Source organism: Somniosus microcephalus, chromosome 5, assembly GCF_052327205.1.
Source record: "Somniosus microcephalus isolate GS21.2 chromosome 5, FLI_Smic_1.0, whole genome shotgun sequence".
Taxonomy (NCBI): domain Eukaryota; kingdom Metazoa; phylum Chordata; class Chondrichthyes; order Squaliformes; family Somniosidae; genus Somniosus; species Somniosus microcephalus.
This window is the reverse complement of record NC_140991.1, coordinates 3521975-3539953: the sequence shown is the minus strand read 5'-3', so window position 1 is coordinate 3539953 and position 17979 is coordinate 3521975.

The window sequence follows — 17979 nt, the reverse complement described above, 5'->3', positions numbered from 1 at the left end:
TCAATTTCTTCGCTCTCCATTTCGAGTGAGAAATCGATCATGTTATGATCGCTCTGACCCAAGGGTCCCCGTACAACAAGATTACTGATTAGTCCCTTCTCATTGCACAGTACCCAGTCCAATATAGCCTGTTCCCGAGTTGGTTCCTCGACAACTTGATTGAATTTTTTGAGGAGGTAACAAGGAGGGTAGATGAGGGCAGTGCGTTTGATGTAGTGTATATGGACTTTAGCAAGGCTTTTGATAAGGTTCCATATGGCAGACTGGTCACGAATTTAAAAGCCCATGGGATCCAGAGCAAAGTGTCAAGTTGGATTCAAAACTGGCTCGGAGACAGGAAGCAGAGGGTAATGGTTGATGGGTGTTTTTGTAACTGGAAGGCTGTTTCCAGTGGGGTTCCGCAGGGCTCAGTACCAGGTTCCTTGCTTTTTGTGGTATATATCAATGATCTAGACTTGAATATAGTGGGTATGATTAAGAAGTTTGCAGATGATACTAAAATTGGCTGTGTGGTTGATACTGAAGAAGGAAGCTGTAGACTGCAGGAAGATATCAATAAATTGGTCAGGTGGGCGGAACAGTGACAAATGGAATTCAATCCGGAGAAGTGTGAGGTAATGCATTTGGGGAGGGCTAACAAGGAAAGGGAATACACATTAAATGGTAGGACACTGAGTAGTGTAGAGGAACAAAGGGACCTTGGAGTGCATGTCCACAGATCCCTGAAGGTAGCAGGCCAGGTAGATAAGGTGGCGAAGAAGGCATACGGAATGCTTGCCTTTTTTAGCCGTGGCATAGAATACAAGAGCAGGGGGGTTATGCTTCAACTGTATAAAACACTAGTTAGGCCTCAGCTAGAGTACTGCGTGCAGTTCTGGTCACCACATTACAGGAAAGATGTGATTGCACTAGAGAGGGTACAGAGGAGATTTACAAGGATATTGCTGGGAGTAGAGAATCTTAGCTATGAGGAAAGACTGGATAGGCTGGGTCTGTTTTCCTTGGAACAGAGGAGGCTGAGGGGAGACCTTATTGAGGTTATAAAATTAAGAGGGGCATAGATAAAGTGGATAGAAAGGACCTTTTTCCCTTAGCAGAGGGGTCAAAAACCAGGGGGCAGAGATTTAAAGTAATTGGTGGAAGGTTTAGAGGGGATTTGAGGTGAAATTTCTTCACCCAGAGGGTTGTGGAGGTCTAGAACTCACTGCCCGAAAGGGTGGTAGAGGCAGGAATCTTAACCACATTTAAAAAGTACCTGGATGTGCACTTGGGATGCTGTAACCTGCAGGATTATGGACCTAGAGCTGGGAAGTGGGATTAGGCTGGATAGCTCTTTGTTGGCCGGCGCGGACACGATGGGCTGAAATGGCCTCCTTCCGTGCTGTAACTTTCTATGATTCTATGATGAAAGGAAGACTTGCATTTCTATAGCGCCTTTCACAACCACAGGACGTCCCAAAGTGCTTTAAAACCAATTAAGTACTTTTGAAGTGTAGTCACTGGTGTAGGAAATGGAGAGGGTTGATGAGGGCAGTGCGGTTGATGTGTATATGAAGTTTCATAAAGTGCCACATAATAGACTTGTTAGCAAGATTAAAACCCATGGGTTTAAAGGGACAGTGGCAGCGGGGATACAAAATTGGCTAAGGGACAGAAAGCAGAGAGTAGTGGTGAATGGTTGTTTCTGTTGTGTATGTAACCGTTTACCTTTAAGGGAACTATAGAATGTAACCGTTCGCCTTTAAGAGCACTACTTTAGGGTGGCACTATCTATTGGCTCATGTATACTGTAATACCGATAGTGACCACACCAGTATATAAGGGTTGTGATACGTTAACTAGGGCAGAATCGCCCGAGCCTCTGAATAGTAAAGACGTGTTTTATTTTGTTAACAGTGGAGTCTGTGATTATTTATAATACAACCCACAGACTTAACATTGGCGACGAGGATGGGATTCGAACCCTGCGGCAGTTGTTCCACGGCGGCTTCGTCCGAAGACAGGACGTTGAAGAGAGGTTTCAATCCTCACCAGTCTGGAACCGACAGGCTGGAAGCGACAGGCATTAGGACCCTGAAGCCTCCATAACCTCGTGGGTAAGCCGCAGCGTTGGCTGCAAAGACAGGGCGATCGCAATCCCTGATAAGAGCCGCGGTGAAACGCGCGAGCGGGTAAGCCAGAGCCCGGGAGGGAGCGAGCAAGAGCCGCGCGAGCGGGTGAGCCAGAGGCCGGGGGCCGCTTTCAAGTGCGAGGCGCAGCCGGGCCATCGATCGCATCCGCTGATAAGGGCCGCACTCGGGCTGAAAGTCAGCGTCGGGGAACGGGTGATAACCGCCATTGAAGTGGGCGGAGAGCGCCGAGAAGCGCGGGAAAACCGCCATCGAAGTGGGCGGGGAGAGCGAGAAGCGCGGGAAAGCCGCCATTTTTCGCGGGGAAACCGCTGAAGAAGAAGGAAGAAGCGGGAAACCGCCATCTTGGAAATTATTAAGAATTTCAGGAAAGTAATAAGATTTTTCAGAAAGGCTGGTGTGTTCTCAAGAAGAGAGGGAAAATAAGTATAAGTACAGCAATACTTGTGGTATTCTCAAGAAGAGAGAAGAAAATTAATAATAAGTAAAGTAATACTTGTACTGTACTCGAAAAGAGAAGAAGATGCCTAAGCGAGGAAATATTAATGACTTTAATGCTGAAATAGAAGACTGGGCCACGTATGTGGAACGCATAGAAATATATTGCGTAGCCAACGACATTGAGGATGACGACAAGGCAATAACTTTGTTAAATTCGATGGGAGCAAAAACATACGGGCTTTTGAAACATCTAATAGCACCAGTTAAACCAGTGGACCAGACCTTCGAAGAGATCGTAGCAGTGCTGAAGGATCACTTGAACCCCACACTGTTGATGCTGGCTGAACGATTTAAATTTTACGCCAGAACCCAGAGGCAAGATGAAAGCAATGCGGAATACTTAGTCGAACTGCGTAAGCTAGCGAAATACTGCCAGCTTGGAGGGAATTTGACAGAGGCGCTGCGGGACAAGTTCGTATGCGGCTTGGCCAAAGAAGGAACGCAGAAGCGACTCCTGGAGGAAAACGACCTCACACTGGACAGGGCTGTCCTCATAGCTTCATCGCACGAAGCCGCAGTGAAAGGAACGGCGGAAATGCAGCTAAAGGCGGCGGCACTCGGGGTGGACCAAATGACTGCAAGCATTTCCAAATGCTACCGTTGTGGAAAGACAACGCACGACCAGAATCAGTGCTGGTTTAAGAATCAAGAGTGCAGGAAATGTGGCAAACTGGGTCACATCGCGAAGGTATGCAGGTCCAGAAAGAAGACCAACAAACAAAGGAAGCCACCACCACAAGAAAAGTACAACAAAGTGCATCAGGTGGCTGAAAAGAGTTCAGACGAACAAAATTCAGACTCAGACCCAAACAGCCAGGAGTTGGATAGTCTGAGAATCCACAATGTGGGTAAAGTAACTGATCTACAGACGATCTGGGTCACACTAAAAATAGCTGGAGTCCAAGTACGAATGGAGCTGGACACGGGATCAGCTGTATCAGTCATCAACCAAAAGGACTACCACCGACTATTCTCTCACATACCCTTAAGAAATACCAAGTTCGTATTACAGACATACACGGGGCATCGCGTATACCCCATGGGGAAAATAAGAGTCAAGGTGAGAGATAGGGGTAAAGTACACCCAAGAATGAATTTGTACGTACTACCTGAGGGAGGACCACCACTTCTAGGACGGGAGTGGATCAAGAAAATAGACATGGAATGGCACTACCGACAAGCAATGACGAGTGAGGACTCGGTGCAGACAAGCAGCTCAGACTCTGAGCCGGAAGACGATAAGTCCAGCTTATGTATGAAAAACAAGGTTAACATTAACTCACAGACTAAGGTTGGAAAATCGATGGCGTGCATAAAGACAGAGAATTCTGAGTCTGTTCAAGCTACAGACATATGCATTACGGAGGAACACCGGGCTCGAACTCAACGCTATTTCAAAGTACAACAACAATTAGAACAATTAAGTTACCGCCTCGTACAAGAGATGAAAACAATGAAAAAGTTCTATGACACCGAATGGGAGAGTCTGGAAAGACAACAGAACCTACTGGCTCAAGCAGAGAGCGACCATAGAGCCATCGTGACCAATTACCGATCACATCTCCCTGATGATGTTCAGGGGTTAGAATATTTGCATGATCTAGAGATACAGCAGAAGGGCAAATCACGCTGCACTGAGGATTTTGTTCTGCAATTAGAGACGGAGCTAGTGCAGGCAAAGTTAAGAGAAGTTGAATCACAGGGTGCTCTTAAGGAGATGCAGAAACAAATCTTGGACATGGAAAAGAGAAACGCTTCTTTACCTGATGAGAATAATGTGGCCATGTTGCAAGAGGAGCTTATAGGGGCGAAACTGAAAGAAGCTAAGCAAAGGATGTTGGAACTTGAAACGCAGAACCAAATCAGCGGTAATCAGTTATGTCAAGCAGAGAAGGAGTGCAAGGGTCTACATGAGAAGGTGCAATATCTCTCAGCCCAAAATAAGGGACTACTCACTCAGTTAAATGAAAGTAAACGGGAAATGGCTGAGATGGACTGCAAGAATAAAGAAGAGTTGATGGCAGTGAGACTTCGAGAGGCAGATAGCATAGCAGCCTTGGCTGAACTCCAACAGGAAATTGCGAAAGAAACAAATGAAGAGGAATCTTCAGGAAGCCAGGATTTTATTCCAGTTCTTCTCTACGACTCCTTACAAGCAGAGTGCGAGAAGTTGAAAAAACAGTATGAACAGGCCCAGACTACAATTCTGGAGGGGGTTAACTCAGCAACCTCCGAAAAGCTAGTTTCGTTGGAAGTATATGAGCAACTAAAGGTTGAACATGAGCAAGAAGTCCAAAGGCTGCAGGAAATTCTTGAGGAGCTCAGGGCCAAGACAGACTCATCGGTAGAAGTTCCATACATAGATGAGGATGTAGAGGTGAAAGACATGGCAGAACTCATAAAAATATGGAAGGAAGCCCAAGACAAATATGAGGCGGCAATTACCGAGGTTGACCGACTTGAAGAACAGTTTCAACTGGGAATGGGCCCTGAACATGAGCTAGAGAGCATCGAGGCGCAACTTCTCCAAGCACTGGAAGCCAAAGTACAAGAGGAAGAGAAGATGAAAGCATTGGAGAAAATGATGGATGAAATGGAGGAGTACGCTGAATTACGTCCAGGGGAACAGGAGAATGGGGAAACAGCTACTTCAGTAGAAGGATTAAATAGCCTGATAACGAAATCCCTGAAGGAAGGGAAAGGATTGAACGCACAAATGAGGCCAGGAGGGAAGGAAGGGCAGACATCCGAGGAAGAGCAGGATGAATATGATTGCTTGAAGAAGGGTTTTGACCTGTTGAGTGACACCGAATGTTATGAGGATGTGGTCTGCCCAAATTGTGATGGGAACTCCCAAAGTGCTGAAATCCTGAGGAAGCACTTAAGGTCTAAGGAACATAGAGAGTTGGTGGCGCTACAGATGGCAGCCGGGAAAAGAGCTCGGAGAGTTTCAAAAAGGCAGAAAAGAAAAAGAAGAAGCAGAAAATAATAACTGTTTAAAATATTATTACTTCTACTACCTCAGTCCGAACGCTACGAAAGGTGCTAAATTTGTAAAAAAAATCCAGGGACATTATCAAGACAGCCAGTGGGTTGTATAAGTCCGCACTGTTGGTTCAACAGGACGAAAGTACAAGCTGTTAAAAAAAAAGGCTATGGAGGATGCTGTCTGGAACGAATTAATACCAGAGACTGAATTTATGAACTGTTCCCACAGAGACTGAACCTGTAAACTGATTCCACTGAGAGTATGTTTGTAAACTGTTATATGACGTTGACTCCATTGAGAGTATATCTGTAAATTGTTATATGACGTTGACTCCATCGAGAGTATATCTGCAAACTGTTTATATAAAGTTGAAGATTGTATGTTTAACGGGATTCTGTAAGTAATAAGCTAGGAAGGGAGGAGTGTTGTGTATGTAACCGTTTACCTTTAAGGGAACTATAGAATGTAACCGTTCGCCTTTAAGAGCACTACTTTAGGGTGGCACTATCTATTGGCTCATGTATACTGTAATACCGATAGTGACCACACCAGTATATAAGGGTTGTGATACGTTAACTAGGGCAGAATCGCCCGAGCCTCTGAATAGTAAAGACGTGTTTTATTTTGTTAACAGTGGAGTCTGTGATTATTTATAATACAACCCACAGACTTAACAGTTTCAGACTGGGGAAAGTATACAGTGGTGTCCCCCCATCAGTCAGTATTGGGACCACTGCTCTTTTTGATATGTATTAATGACCTGGACTTGGATAGACAGGGCATAATTTCAAAGTTTGCAGATGACACCCAACCAATGGCGGCACAGTAAGCTCCCACAAACAACAATGAAATATAGAAGATTAAGGGGTGATCTAATTGAGGTGTTTAAGATGATTAAACTATTTCATAGAATCATAGAATGGCTGCAGCACAGAAGAAGGCCATTCGGCTGGTCAAGCCCATGCTGACTCTCACCTAGTCCCATTCCCCTGCCTTTTCCCCATATCCCTGCAAATGTTTTTCTTTCAGATACTTATCCAACTCCCTTTTGAAAGATAAGATTGAGTCTGCCTCCACCACCCTTTCAGGCAGTGCATTCCAGATCTTAACCACTCGCTGCGTAAGAAAGTTTTTTCTTACGTCGCCTTTGGTTCTTTTGCCAATCATCTTAAATCTGTGTCCTCTGGTTCTCGGCCCTTCTGCCAATGGGAACAGTTTCTCTATCTACTCTGTCCAGACCCCTCATGATTTTGAATACCTCTATCAAATCTCCTCTCAATCTTTTCTGCTCCAAGGAGAACAACCCCAGCTTCTCCAGTCTATCCACGTAACTGAAGTCCCTCATCCCTGGAATCATTCTTGTAAATCTTTTCTGCACCTTCTCTAAGACCTTCACATCCTTCCTAAGGTGTGGTGCCCAGAGTTGGACACAATACTCCAGTTGGGTCTGAACCAGTGTTTTATAAAGGTTCATCATAATTTCCACACTTTTGTACTCTATATCTCCATCTATGAAGCCCAGGATCCCATAAGCCTTTTTAACTGCTTTCTCAACCTGCCCTGTCACCTTCAATGATTTGTGCACATATACCCCCAGGTCTCTCTGTTCATGCACTCCCTTTAGGATTGTACAATTTAGTTTATATTGCCTCTCCTCATTCTTTCTACCAAAATGTATCACTTCATACTTTTCTGTGTTAAATTTCATCTGCCACGTGTCCGCCCATTTCACCAGCCTCTTTATGTCTTCCTGAAGTCTATCACTCTCCTCCTCACTGTTCGCTATATTTTCAAGTTTTGTGTCGTCTGCAAATTTTGAAATTATGCCCTGTACACCCATGTCCAAGTCATTAATATATATCAAGAAAAGCAGTGGTCCTAGAACTGACCCCTGGGGAACACCACTGTATACCTTCCTCCAGTCCGAAAAACAACCGTTCACCACTACTCTCTCTTTCCTGTCACTTAGCCAATTCCGTATCCATGCTGCCACTGTCCCTTTTATTCCATGGGCTTCAACTTTGCTGGCAAGCCTATAATGTGGCACTTTGTCGAATGCCTTTTCAAAATCTATGTACACTACATCAACTGCATTATCCTTATTAACCATCTCTGTTACCTCATCAAAAAACTCGATCAAGTTGGTTAAACACGATTTGCCTTTAGTAAATCCGTGCTGGCTTTCCTTAATTAATCCACACCTATCTAAATGACTGTTAATATTGTCCCTGATTACTATTTCTAAAAGCTTCCCCACTACTGGGGTTAAACTGACTGGCCTATAGTTGCTGGGTTTATCTTTACACCCTCTTTTGAACAATGGTGTAACATTTGCAATTCTCCAGTCCTCTGGCACCACCCCCGTATCAAAGGAGGATTGGAAGATTATGGCCAGTATCTCCACGATTTCCTCCCTCAATTCCCTTAGCATCCTAGGATGCATCCCATCCGTTCCTGGTGATTTATCTACTTTAAGCACGGCCAGCCTTTCCAGTACCTCCTCTTTATCAATTTTTATCCTGTCAAGTGTCTCCACTACTGCCTCTTTTACTATATCTATGGCAGCACCTTCTTCCTTGGTGAAGACAGATGCAAAGTACTCGTTTAGTACCTCAGCCATACCCTCTGTCTCCATGCGTAGGTCTCCTTTTTGGTCCCTAATTGGCCCCACTCCTCCTCTTACTACCCATTTATTATTTATATGCCTATAGAAGACTTTTGGGTGACCTTTTATGTTGGCTGCCATTCTATTCTCATACTCCCTCTTTGATTTGATAGAGTAGATCGAGAGAAACTATTTCCTCTGGTGGGGGAGTCCAGCATCAGGGGGCATAGTCTTAAATTTAGAGCCAGGCCGTTCAGGGGTGATGTCAGGAAGCACTTCTTCACACAAAGGGTAGTGGAAATCTGGAACTCCCTCCCCCAAAAAGCTGTTGAGGCTGGGGGGGTCAACTGGATCTTTCAAGGCTGAGGCTGATGATTATTGTTGGGGAAGGGTATTCAGGGTTACGGAACCAAGGCGGGGAGATGGAGTTAAGATACAGATCAGCCGTGGTCTGACTGAATGGCGGAACAGGCTCGAAGAGCTGAATGGCCTCTTCCTGCTCCTATGGATAGGTTGCTGTTCTTCTCCTGCCCTCTGGGCACTAATGCTTCTCGATAATTATAAAGATGCCCAAGTGGAATAAAAGTATTGCTGAGACATGCAGTGAAGTTATTCAAGAGTGAACTTGAACTCATCCAAAACTCTGCTGCCCGTGTCCTAACTCGCACCGATAGGTAGGAAAGTAAATTGTGAAGAGGACATAAGGAGGCTACAAAGGGATATAGATAAGTTAAGTGAGTGGGCAAAGATCTTACAAATGGAGTATAATGTGGGAAAATGTGAAGTTGTCCATTTTGGCAGGAAGAATAAAAAAGAAGCATATTATCTAAACGGTGAGAGATTGCAGAGCTCTGAGATGCAGAGGGATCTGGGTGTCCTAGTGCATGAATCGCAAAAGGTTACTATGCAGGTACAGCAAGTAATTAGGAAAGCTAACAGAATGTTTTTGTGTATTGCGAGGGGAATTGAATACAAAAGTCGGGAGGTTATGCTTCAGTTATACAGGGCATTGGTGAGACCACATCTGGAGCACTGTGTACAGTATTGGTCTCCTTATTTAAGGAAGGATGTAAATGCGTTGGAAGCAGTTCAGAGAAGGTTTACTAGACTAATACCTGGAATGGGCAGGTTGTCATATGAGGAAAGGTTGGACAGGCTAGGCTTGTATCCACTGGAGTTTATAAGAATCAGAGGTGATTTGATTGAAACATATAAGATCCTGAGGGGTCTGGACAGGGTGGGTGTGGAGAGGATGTTTCCTCTTGTGGGAGAATCGAGAACTAGGGGTCACTGTTTCAAAATAAGGGGTCGCCCATTTAAGACAGAGGTGAGGAGAAATTTTTTCTCACAGAGGGTCGTGAGTCTTTGGAACTCTCTTCCTCAGAGGGCGGTGGAAGCAGAATCTTTAAATATTTTTAAGGCAGAGGTAGATAGATTCTTGATAAGAAAGGGGGTGAAAAGTTATCGGGGGTAGGCAGGAATGTGGAGTAATCAGATCAGCCATGATCTTACTGAATGGCGGAGCAGGCTCGAGGGGCCGGGTGACCTGCTCCTGCTCCTAATTCGTATGTTCGTATGTCCTGTTCACCCATCACCCCTGTGCTCGCTGACCTACATTGTCTCGCAGTCCGGCAATGTCTCAAATTTAAAATTCTCATCCTTGTGTTCAAATCCCTCCATGGCCTTGCCCCTCCCCATCTCTATAACCTCCGCCAGCTCCACAATCCTCGAAGATCTCTGCAATCCTCTAATGCTGCCCTCTTGAGGATCCCTGATTATAATCGCTCAACCTTTGGTGGCCGTGCCTTCTGTTGCCTAGGCCCTAAGCTCTGGAATTCCCTGTCTAAACCTCTCCGCCTCACTACCTCTTTTCCTCCTTTAAGTCGGTCCTTAAAACCTACCTCTTTGACCAAGCCTTTGGTCATCGGCCCGAAGTTCTCCTTATGTGGATTGGTGTCCAATTTTGTTTGATAATCGCTCCTGTGAAGAGCCTTGGGACACTTTACTACATTAAAGGTGCCGGATAAATACAAGTTATTGAAGTGAGAGAGACCAGCTCTGTCCCTCTGTGACCTGGAGACTTCAGCCTGTTGTCCTTTTAAAGGCAGTGCAGAAGATTCCTGACAATTCAGCTGCTTACACTGGCTTTACACCAGTTTTACCTCAAAGCTGCACCAATGGGAATGCAAGTGGACAGACCCAGAAAAGCCACATGTAATTCCCTCTGAGGGACGCAGGCAGGCTCGAGGGGCTGAACTCGGGGCCCACGAGGGGCTGAACTCGGGGCCCGCGAGGGGCTGAACTCGGGGCCCGCGAGGGGCTGAACTCGGGGCCCGCGAGGGGCTGAACTCGGGGCCCGCGAGGGGCTGAACTCGGGGCCCACGAGGGGCTGAACTCGGGGCCCGCGAGGGGCTGAACTCGGGGCCCGCGAGGGGCTGAACTCGGGGCCCGCGAGGGGCTGAACTCACTGAGGAAACTCTGGACAGTGCTGGTGTTTTTCTGTCCCAGAACTGAATGCAATAATGGGAGTGGGAGAGATGTACCTTTCGGAGCAGTGGGCTGCTGGGTGCTGAGCTGGAGGAGACCACACTCAAACTCCTTCTGCTGGGGGATCCCTCCTGGGAATGGGGATATGAAAGATTCCCAGCCGGTTTCACCACGCACATCCCAAAGCTGTCTGGTGCCAAGTACTTCTCCTTAATTTTAAGATTGGTCCGGCCTTTCACTGTCCAAATGGAGATACATCGTTAACAAACTAAGAAATACAACAGAAATAATCATCAGAATTAGAATTACCCATCACAGCTCACAAGGGAAGAGATATGAGAGACAGAGGGCTGAATTTTGCCGGCGCTCAGAGGGCGGGTTCGGAGGCGGGTCAGCTGTCAAAATATCAAAGATTGACAGCAGGTAGGGAACCTGCCTCAACGCGAGTCTCCCAGGTGTCGGGTCTGTCGGCCCTGAACAGACCTGACTCCAAGCGGTGGGGGAGGCAATTCACATCATTAAATGGGTTGTTAACCGTGAATGGGGGGGGCTTATGTCTCACCATTCACTATAACTCATGAAGCCACTTCCAAGAATGCAAAGTGCTGAAAATAAAGGTTTCAATGTTTGACAGCACATTACCAGAAACGTCACATAAACATTGGCTAAACCACCCAAGTGCCTACCCTTGTGTGTTGTTAGTTGGTATGCTTGCAGTAGGATGAGGGTGAGTGTAAGGGGTAGTGAGTGAAATGGGGAAGTGATAGCGTAGGGAGAGAGGGATGGGTGAAGGTGCAAGGTAAGTTGGTGTGAGTAAAGATGTGGAGCTGTAGGGTAGGGAAGGCAGAGTGATGTGGATGTGATGAGTGGCACAGCAGGGTGAGGTCAAGTGTGGCTTGGCAGTAATGTTTCGTGATCTACTGAGATCATTGAAAGGTTTGCGCCACTGCAGCCTGGTCCTCCTGACGACATCCCTGCTTGTGTCCTCCTGTGCAATGTGCAACGAGGCTGAGTTGATCTCCTGGGGAGGTCTCTTCTGCCCATGGGAAGAGGACCTCCCTGCGTGCTGTGACTCCCTCCATAAGTATATGGAGGGAGTCATGGGAGAGCCTGAGTGCAGCCGTGCATGTTTGTGCAGCGCTCGTCAGTGTTTGCAGTACCTCAATGACAACAACACTGTTAAAATTAATGTGGACATGGCCCCTTTAAGGAAACCTGCTGATGACGCGTCATCAAATGACGTCATCAAACCAGCTCCTTTTTAATTGGCCGGGAACCTCAAAGGATGTTCCCGATGGCGGGGAGTCCAGAACCAGGGGTCACAGTCTAAGGATAAGGGGTAAGCCATTTAGGACTGAGATGAGGAGGAATTTCTTCACCCAGAGAGTGGTGAACCTGTGGAATTCTCTACCACACAAGGCAGTTGAGGCCAATTCTTTAAATATATTCAAGAAGGAGTTAGATATAGTTCTTAAGGCTAAAGGGATCAAGGGATATGGGGAGAAAGCAGGGACAGGGTACTGAATTTGGATGATCAGCCATGATCTCATTGAATGGCAGAGCAGGCTCGAAGGGCCGAATGGCCTACTCCTGCTCCTATCTTCTATGTTTCTATGTAAGGGCGGCCTTACCAAGCCCTATTAACGTAAAATCACTTGGAGAGTGCGGGCTGCAGTAGGCAGCGGGCTGGGACCGCGACACCGACCCTGGTCGCCCCAGACCCGACTCGGTTGGTGAATTCGTGGCCAGAGACTCTCAGAGGGAGAGGGGCATGGTCAGCGAGAGAGGGGTGTGGACAGAGAGAGAGAGAGAGGGGGGGGACAGAGAGAGAGAGAGGGGGAGGGGGGGACAGAGACAGAGGGGGGACAGAGAGAGAGAGAGAGAGAGGGGGACAGAGAGAGAGAGAGAGAGAGAGGGGGGGACAGAGAGAGAGAGGGGGAGAGAGGGGGGGACAGAGAGAGAGAGAGAGAGAGGGGGGACAGAGAGAGAGGGGGGACAGAGAGAGAGAGGGGGGGGACAGAGAGAGGGGGAGGGGGAGGGGGGACAGAGACAGAGGGGGGGACAGAGAGAGAGAGAGAGAGGGGGAGAGAGGGGGGGACAGAGAGAGAGAGAGAGAGAGGGGGGACAGAGAGAGAGGGGGGACAGAGAAGGGGTAGGGGTGAGAGGGGGTAGGGGTGAGAGAGAGGGGTGGGGGAGGGGCGAGAGAGGGGGGATGGGCGAGAGAGGGGGGATGGGTGAGAGAGGGGGAGAGGACGGGCAAAAGAGTGTGAGGAGGAGCAAGAGAGGGGGAGGAGGGGCAAGAGAGGGGGACATAGAGGGAGAGAGAGAGAGAGACGCAGAGGGAGAGAGAGGGGACACAGAGGGAGAGAGAGAGAGAGTGAGTGCATGAACACTAAACATATCCATGCAGAGCAACAATCAAAAAATCCAATCGGATATTCAAATCCAATCACCCAAATAGTAGAATATAGTCAGAGAGAGTCACTATTTAACTGGACAGAGTTCTAGTCAGACCCACCCTGAGCACTGTGTCCAGTTCTGGTCAGACCCACCCTGAGCACTGTGTCCAGTTCTGGTCAGACCCACCCTGAGCACTGTGTCCAGCTCTGGTCAGACCCACCCTGAGCACTGTGTCAAGTTCTGGTCAGACCCACCCTGAGCACTGTGTCCAGTTCTGGTCAGACCCACCCTGAGCACTGTGTCCAGTTCTGGTCAGACCCACCCTGAGCACTGTGTCCAGTTCTGGTCAGACCCACCCTGAGCACTGTGTCCAGATCTGGTCAGACCCACCCTGAGCACTGTGTCAAGTTCTGGTCAGACCCACCCTGAGCACTGTGTCCAGTTCTGGTCAGACCCACCCTGAGCACTGTGTCCAGTTCTGGTCAGAGCCACCCTGAGCACTGTGTCCAGTTCTGGTCAGACCCACCCTGAGCACTGTGTCCAGTTCTGGTCAGACCCACCCTGAGCACTGTGTCCAGATCTGGTCAGACCCACCCTGAGCGCTGTGTCCAGTTCTGGTCAGACCCACCCTGAGCGCTGTGTCCAGTTCTGTTCAGACCCACCCTGAGCGCTGTGTCCAGTTCTGGTCAGACCCACCCTGAGCACTGTGTCCAGTTCTGGTCAGACCCACCCTGAGCACTGTGTCCAGATCTGGTCAGGCCCACCCTGAGCACTGTGTCCAGTTCTGGCCAGACCCACCCTGAGTGCTGTGTCCAGTTCTGGTCAGACCCACCCTGAGCACTGTGTCCAGCAATAATACTGTGGAAGATGAATTTCTGGAGTGTGTACAAGATTTCTTTTTAGACCAATATGTTGAAGAGCCAAATAGGGAACAGGCTATGTTTCAATTCAATGACCCTTCGTCTCCTGCTTTCCATTCTATCACAGACCTTCCCTTTTGTTCTTTCTTCCCCTCCCCCTTTCCCTGCCCCTGCACTTGCTTAAAAATCTGTTACATCTCTAACTTATTCCAGTTCTGACGAAGGGCCATCGACCTGAAACATTAACTTTGTTTCTCTCTCCACAGATGCTGCATAACCTGCTGAGTGTTTCCAGCATCTTCTGTTTTTATTTCAGATTTCCAGCTTCTGCCGTATTTTGCTTTTGTATTAGGGAACAGGCTACCCTTGATTGGGTATTGTGCAATGAGAAGGGGTTAATTAATTATCTTGTTGTGTGAGGTCCTTTAGGGAAGAGTGACCATAACATGATAGAATTCTTCATTAAGATGGAAAGTGAAGTAGACCAATCCAAAACTAGGGTCCTAAATCTAAATAAAGGAATCTATGAAGGTATGAGGAGTGAGTTGGCTATGATAGATTGGGGAGCTTCATTAAAAGGCATGACGGTGGATAGACAATGGCTAACATTTAAGGGGCGAATGCATGAATTGCAACAGCTATACATTCCTTTCTGGTGCAAAAACACAAAAGGAAAAGCGGCCCAACCATGGCTAACAAAATAAATTAAAGATAGTATTAGATCCAAAGAGGAGTCATATAAAGTTGCCAGAAAAAGTAGCAAGCCTCAGGATTGGGAGCAGTTTAGAATTCAGCAAAAAAGGACCAAGAGATTGATTAAGAGGGGAAAAATAGAGTATGAGAGTAAACTTGCAAGGAACATAAAAGCAGACTGTAAAAGCTTCTACAAGTATGTAAAAAGAAAAAGATTAGTGAAGATAAATGTAGGCCCCTTACAGTCAGAAATGGGAGAATTTATAATGGGGAACAAGGAAATGGAAAAGCAATTAAACAAATACTTTGGTTGTGTCGTCACGGAAAAGGACACAAATAACTTCCCAGAAATACTAGGGAACCAAGGGTTTAGTGAGAAGGAGGAATTAAAGGAAATTAGTATTAGTAAAAAAATAGTGCTGGAGAAATTAATGGGACTGAGGCAATAAATCCCCAGGGCCTGATAATCTGCATCCCAGAGTAATAAGAGGTAGCCATGGAAATAGTGGATGCATTGGTTGTCATCTTCCAAAATGCTATAGATTATGGAACAGTTCCTGCAGATTGGAGAGTGGCAAATGTAACCCCACTATTTAAAAAAAGGAGGGAGAGAGAAAACCGGGAACTACAGACCGGTTAGCGTAACATCAGTAGTAGGGAAAATGCTAGAGTCTATTATAAAGGATGTGATAACAGGACACTTAGAAAATATCAACAGGATTAGACAAAGTCAACATGGATTTATGAAAGGGAAATCATGTTTGACAAACCTACTGGAGCTTTTTGAGGATGTAACTGGTAGAATAGATAAGGGAGAACCAGTGGATGTAGTGTATTTGGATTTTCAGAAGGCCTTTGATAAAGTCCCACATAAGAGGATAGTGTGCAAAATTAAAGCACATGGGATGGGGGTAATATATTGGCATGGATTGAAAATTGGTTAACAGACAGGAAACAGAGATTAGGAATAAATGGGTCATTTTCAGGGTGGCAGGCGGTGACTAGTGGGGTACCGCAGGAATCAGTGCTTGGGCCCCAGCTATTCATAATATATATCAATGATTTGGATGAGGGAACTAAATGTAATATTTCCAAGTTTGCTGATGACACGAAACTAGGTGGGATTGTGAGTTGTGAGGAGGATGCAAAGAGGCTTCAAGGCGATTTAGATAAGTTGAATGAGTGGGCAAATACATAGCCAAAAACAGAGCGCCGAGAGTGGGAGAGGCTGATTTAAACAGAGCGCTGAGAACGAGAGAGAGCCTGATTTAAAAAGAGCAGAGGCTGCGGACCTGAGCAGGACCCGAGCTGGGAGCGAGAGAGAGATAAAACGGACCAGTGAGTGTAAAGAAGTAAAAAGTAATCGAAGTGTGACGTCACCAGAAAGCTGGTAAGTAAAGGTTGGTGAATATTTCTCTTTCTCGCTTTTTCCAAACTTGGGCATCTAAATTTAAGTGCCTTGGTGTAGATTAGAACATATGTGTTCCAATCTTTAAAACAAATTAATTAATTGATTGAGATGGGAGACCAGGCAATGTGCTGTTGTTGTTGCATGTGGGAGCTGGTGGACACCATTGAGGTCCAGGGCGACCACATCTGCAGCAAATGTTGGCGGCTCGAGGAACTTTGGCTCAGAGTTGATGAGCTGGAGTCCGAGCTTCAGACACTGACACATTAGGGAGGGGGAGCGTTACCTGGACACTAAGTTCCAGGAGGCAGTCACACCCACTAGGGTAATTACTTCCAATTTGGCCCATGGTCAGGGACAGGAGGGTGCGAGGCAGGTATTGGGATCCAGGAGGTAGTGATGGAGGAGCCTCAGCCCTTGGCCTTGTCCAACAGGTACAAGATTCTTGCTCCCTGTGTGGACAAGGGCAGGGACTACAGGGAGGATGAGCAATCTAACCACAGCACTGTGGTACAGGGAGCCATTCAAAGTGGGGAGAGTGAAAAGAAATGTTATAGTGAATGGGGATAGTATAGTTAGGGGGATAGAGTTAGGGGGATAGATACTGTTCTCAGCAGCTGAGAGCGTGAGTTCTGAAGGCTGTGTTGCCTGCCCGGTGCCAGGGTTAAGGGCATCTCCTCTGGGCTGGAGAGAAACTTGGAGTGGGAGGGGGCGGATCCAGTTGTCATGGTCCATGTAGGTACCAATGACATAGGTAGGACAAAGAAAGAGGTTCTGCTGAGAGAGTATGAGCAGCTAGGGGCTAAATTAAAACGCAGAACCACAAAGGTAATAATCTCTGGGTTACTACCTGAGCCACGAGTGAATTTGCATAGGGTAAATAAGATCAGAGAAATGAACGAGTGGCTCAAGAGACTGGTGTGGGAGAAATGGGTTTCGATTTGTGGGGCTCTGGCACCAGTACTGGGATAAGAGGGAGCTGTTCCATTTGGACCGGCTTCACTTGAACCAGGCTGGGACCAGTGTCCTGGTGAATCGAATAACTAGGGCTGCAGAGAGGGCTTTAAACTAAATAGTGGGGGGGGGGAAAGGTCCAGGTGAGTGGAAATTTAAAAAGTCAATGAGAAATGAGAAAGCAATAGAGCAGGATAGAGATAGGGGAAATAATAGCCCCGAGACTGGAGAAGCAGCGGACCTGCACGGGAGCAGCCCGAGGCGGGAGAGCTTAAAGGCTTAAAAGGGAACAGTCAGAGGCACCGAGGCCCACAGCCCCGAGACCGGAGAAGCAGCGGACCTGCGCGGGAGCAGCCCGAGGCGGCTGAGTATAAGAGGCAGCAGTCAGAGGCACCGAGGCCCACAGCCCTGAGACTGGAGAAGCAGCGGACCTGCGCGGGAGCAGCCCGAGGCAGCTGAGTATAAGAGGGAGCAGTCAGAGGCACCGAGGCCCACAGCCCCGAGACCGGAGAAGCAGCGGACCTGCGCGGGAGCAGCCCGAGGCGGGAGAGGTACTTAAGGAGCAGTCAGAGGCACCGAGGCATACCAATCCAGGTTCCAGGAGAGAGGTAAAAAGTAATCCAAGTGTGACGTCACCAGGGAGCAGGTAAGTGATTGGTTGGTGAGTATTTCTCTCTTTTCAATACAAGCTTGAATTCTGTGGTGTTAAATTTCTGTGGTGTAGTGGGGACAGTTGGTAAATAAAGCGCCCTAGAGTATACCTGTAACTGGGGTATTGAATACATTTTTAAATTAATTAAAGGAGTAAGTCATGGCAGGAGAGCTCAGACCCGTGTTCTGCTCCTCTTGCTCCATGTGGGAAGTCAGGGATGCTGCCAGTGTCCCTGACGACCATGTGTGCAGGAAATGCATCCAGCTGCAGCTACTTGTAGACCGCATTGTGGCGCTCGAGC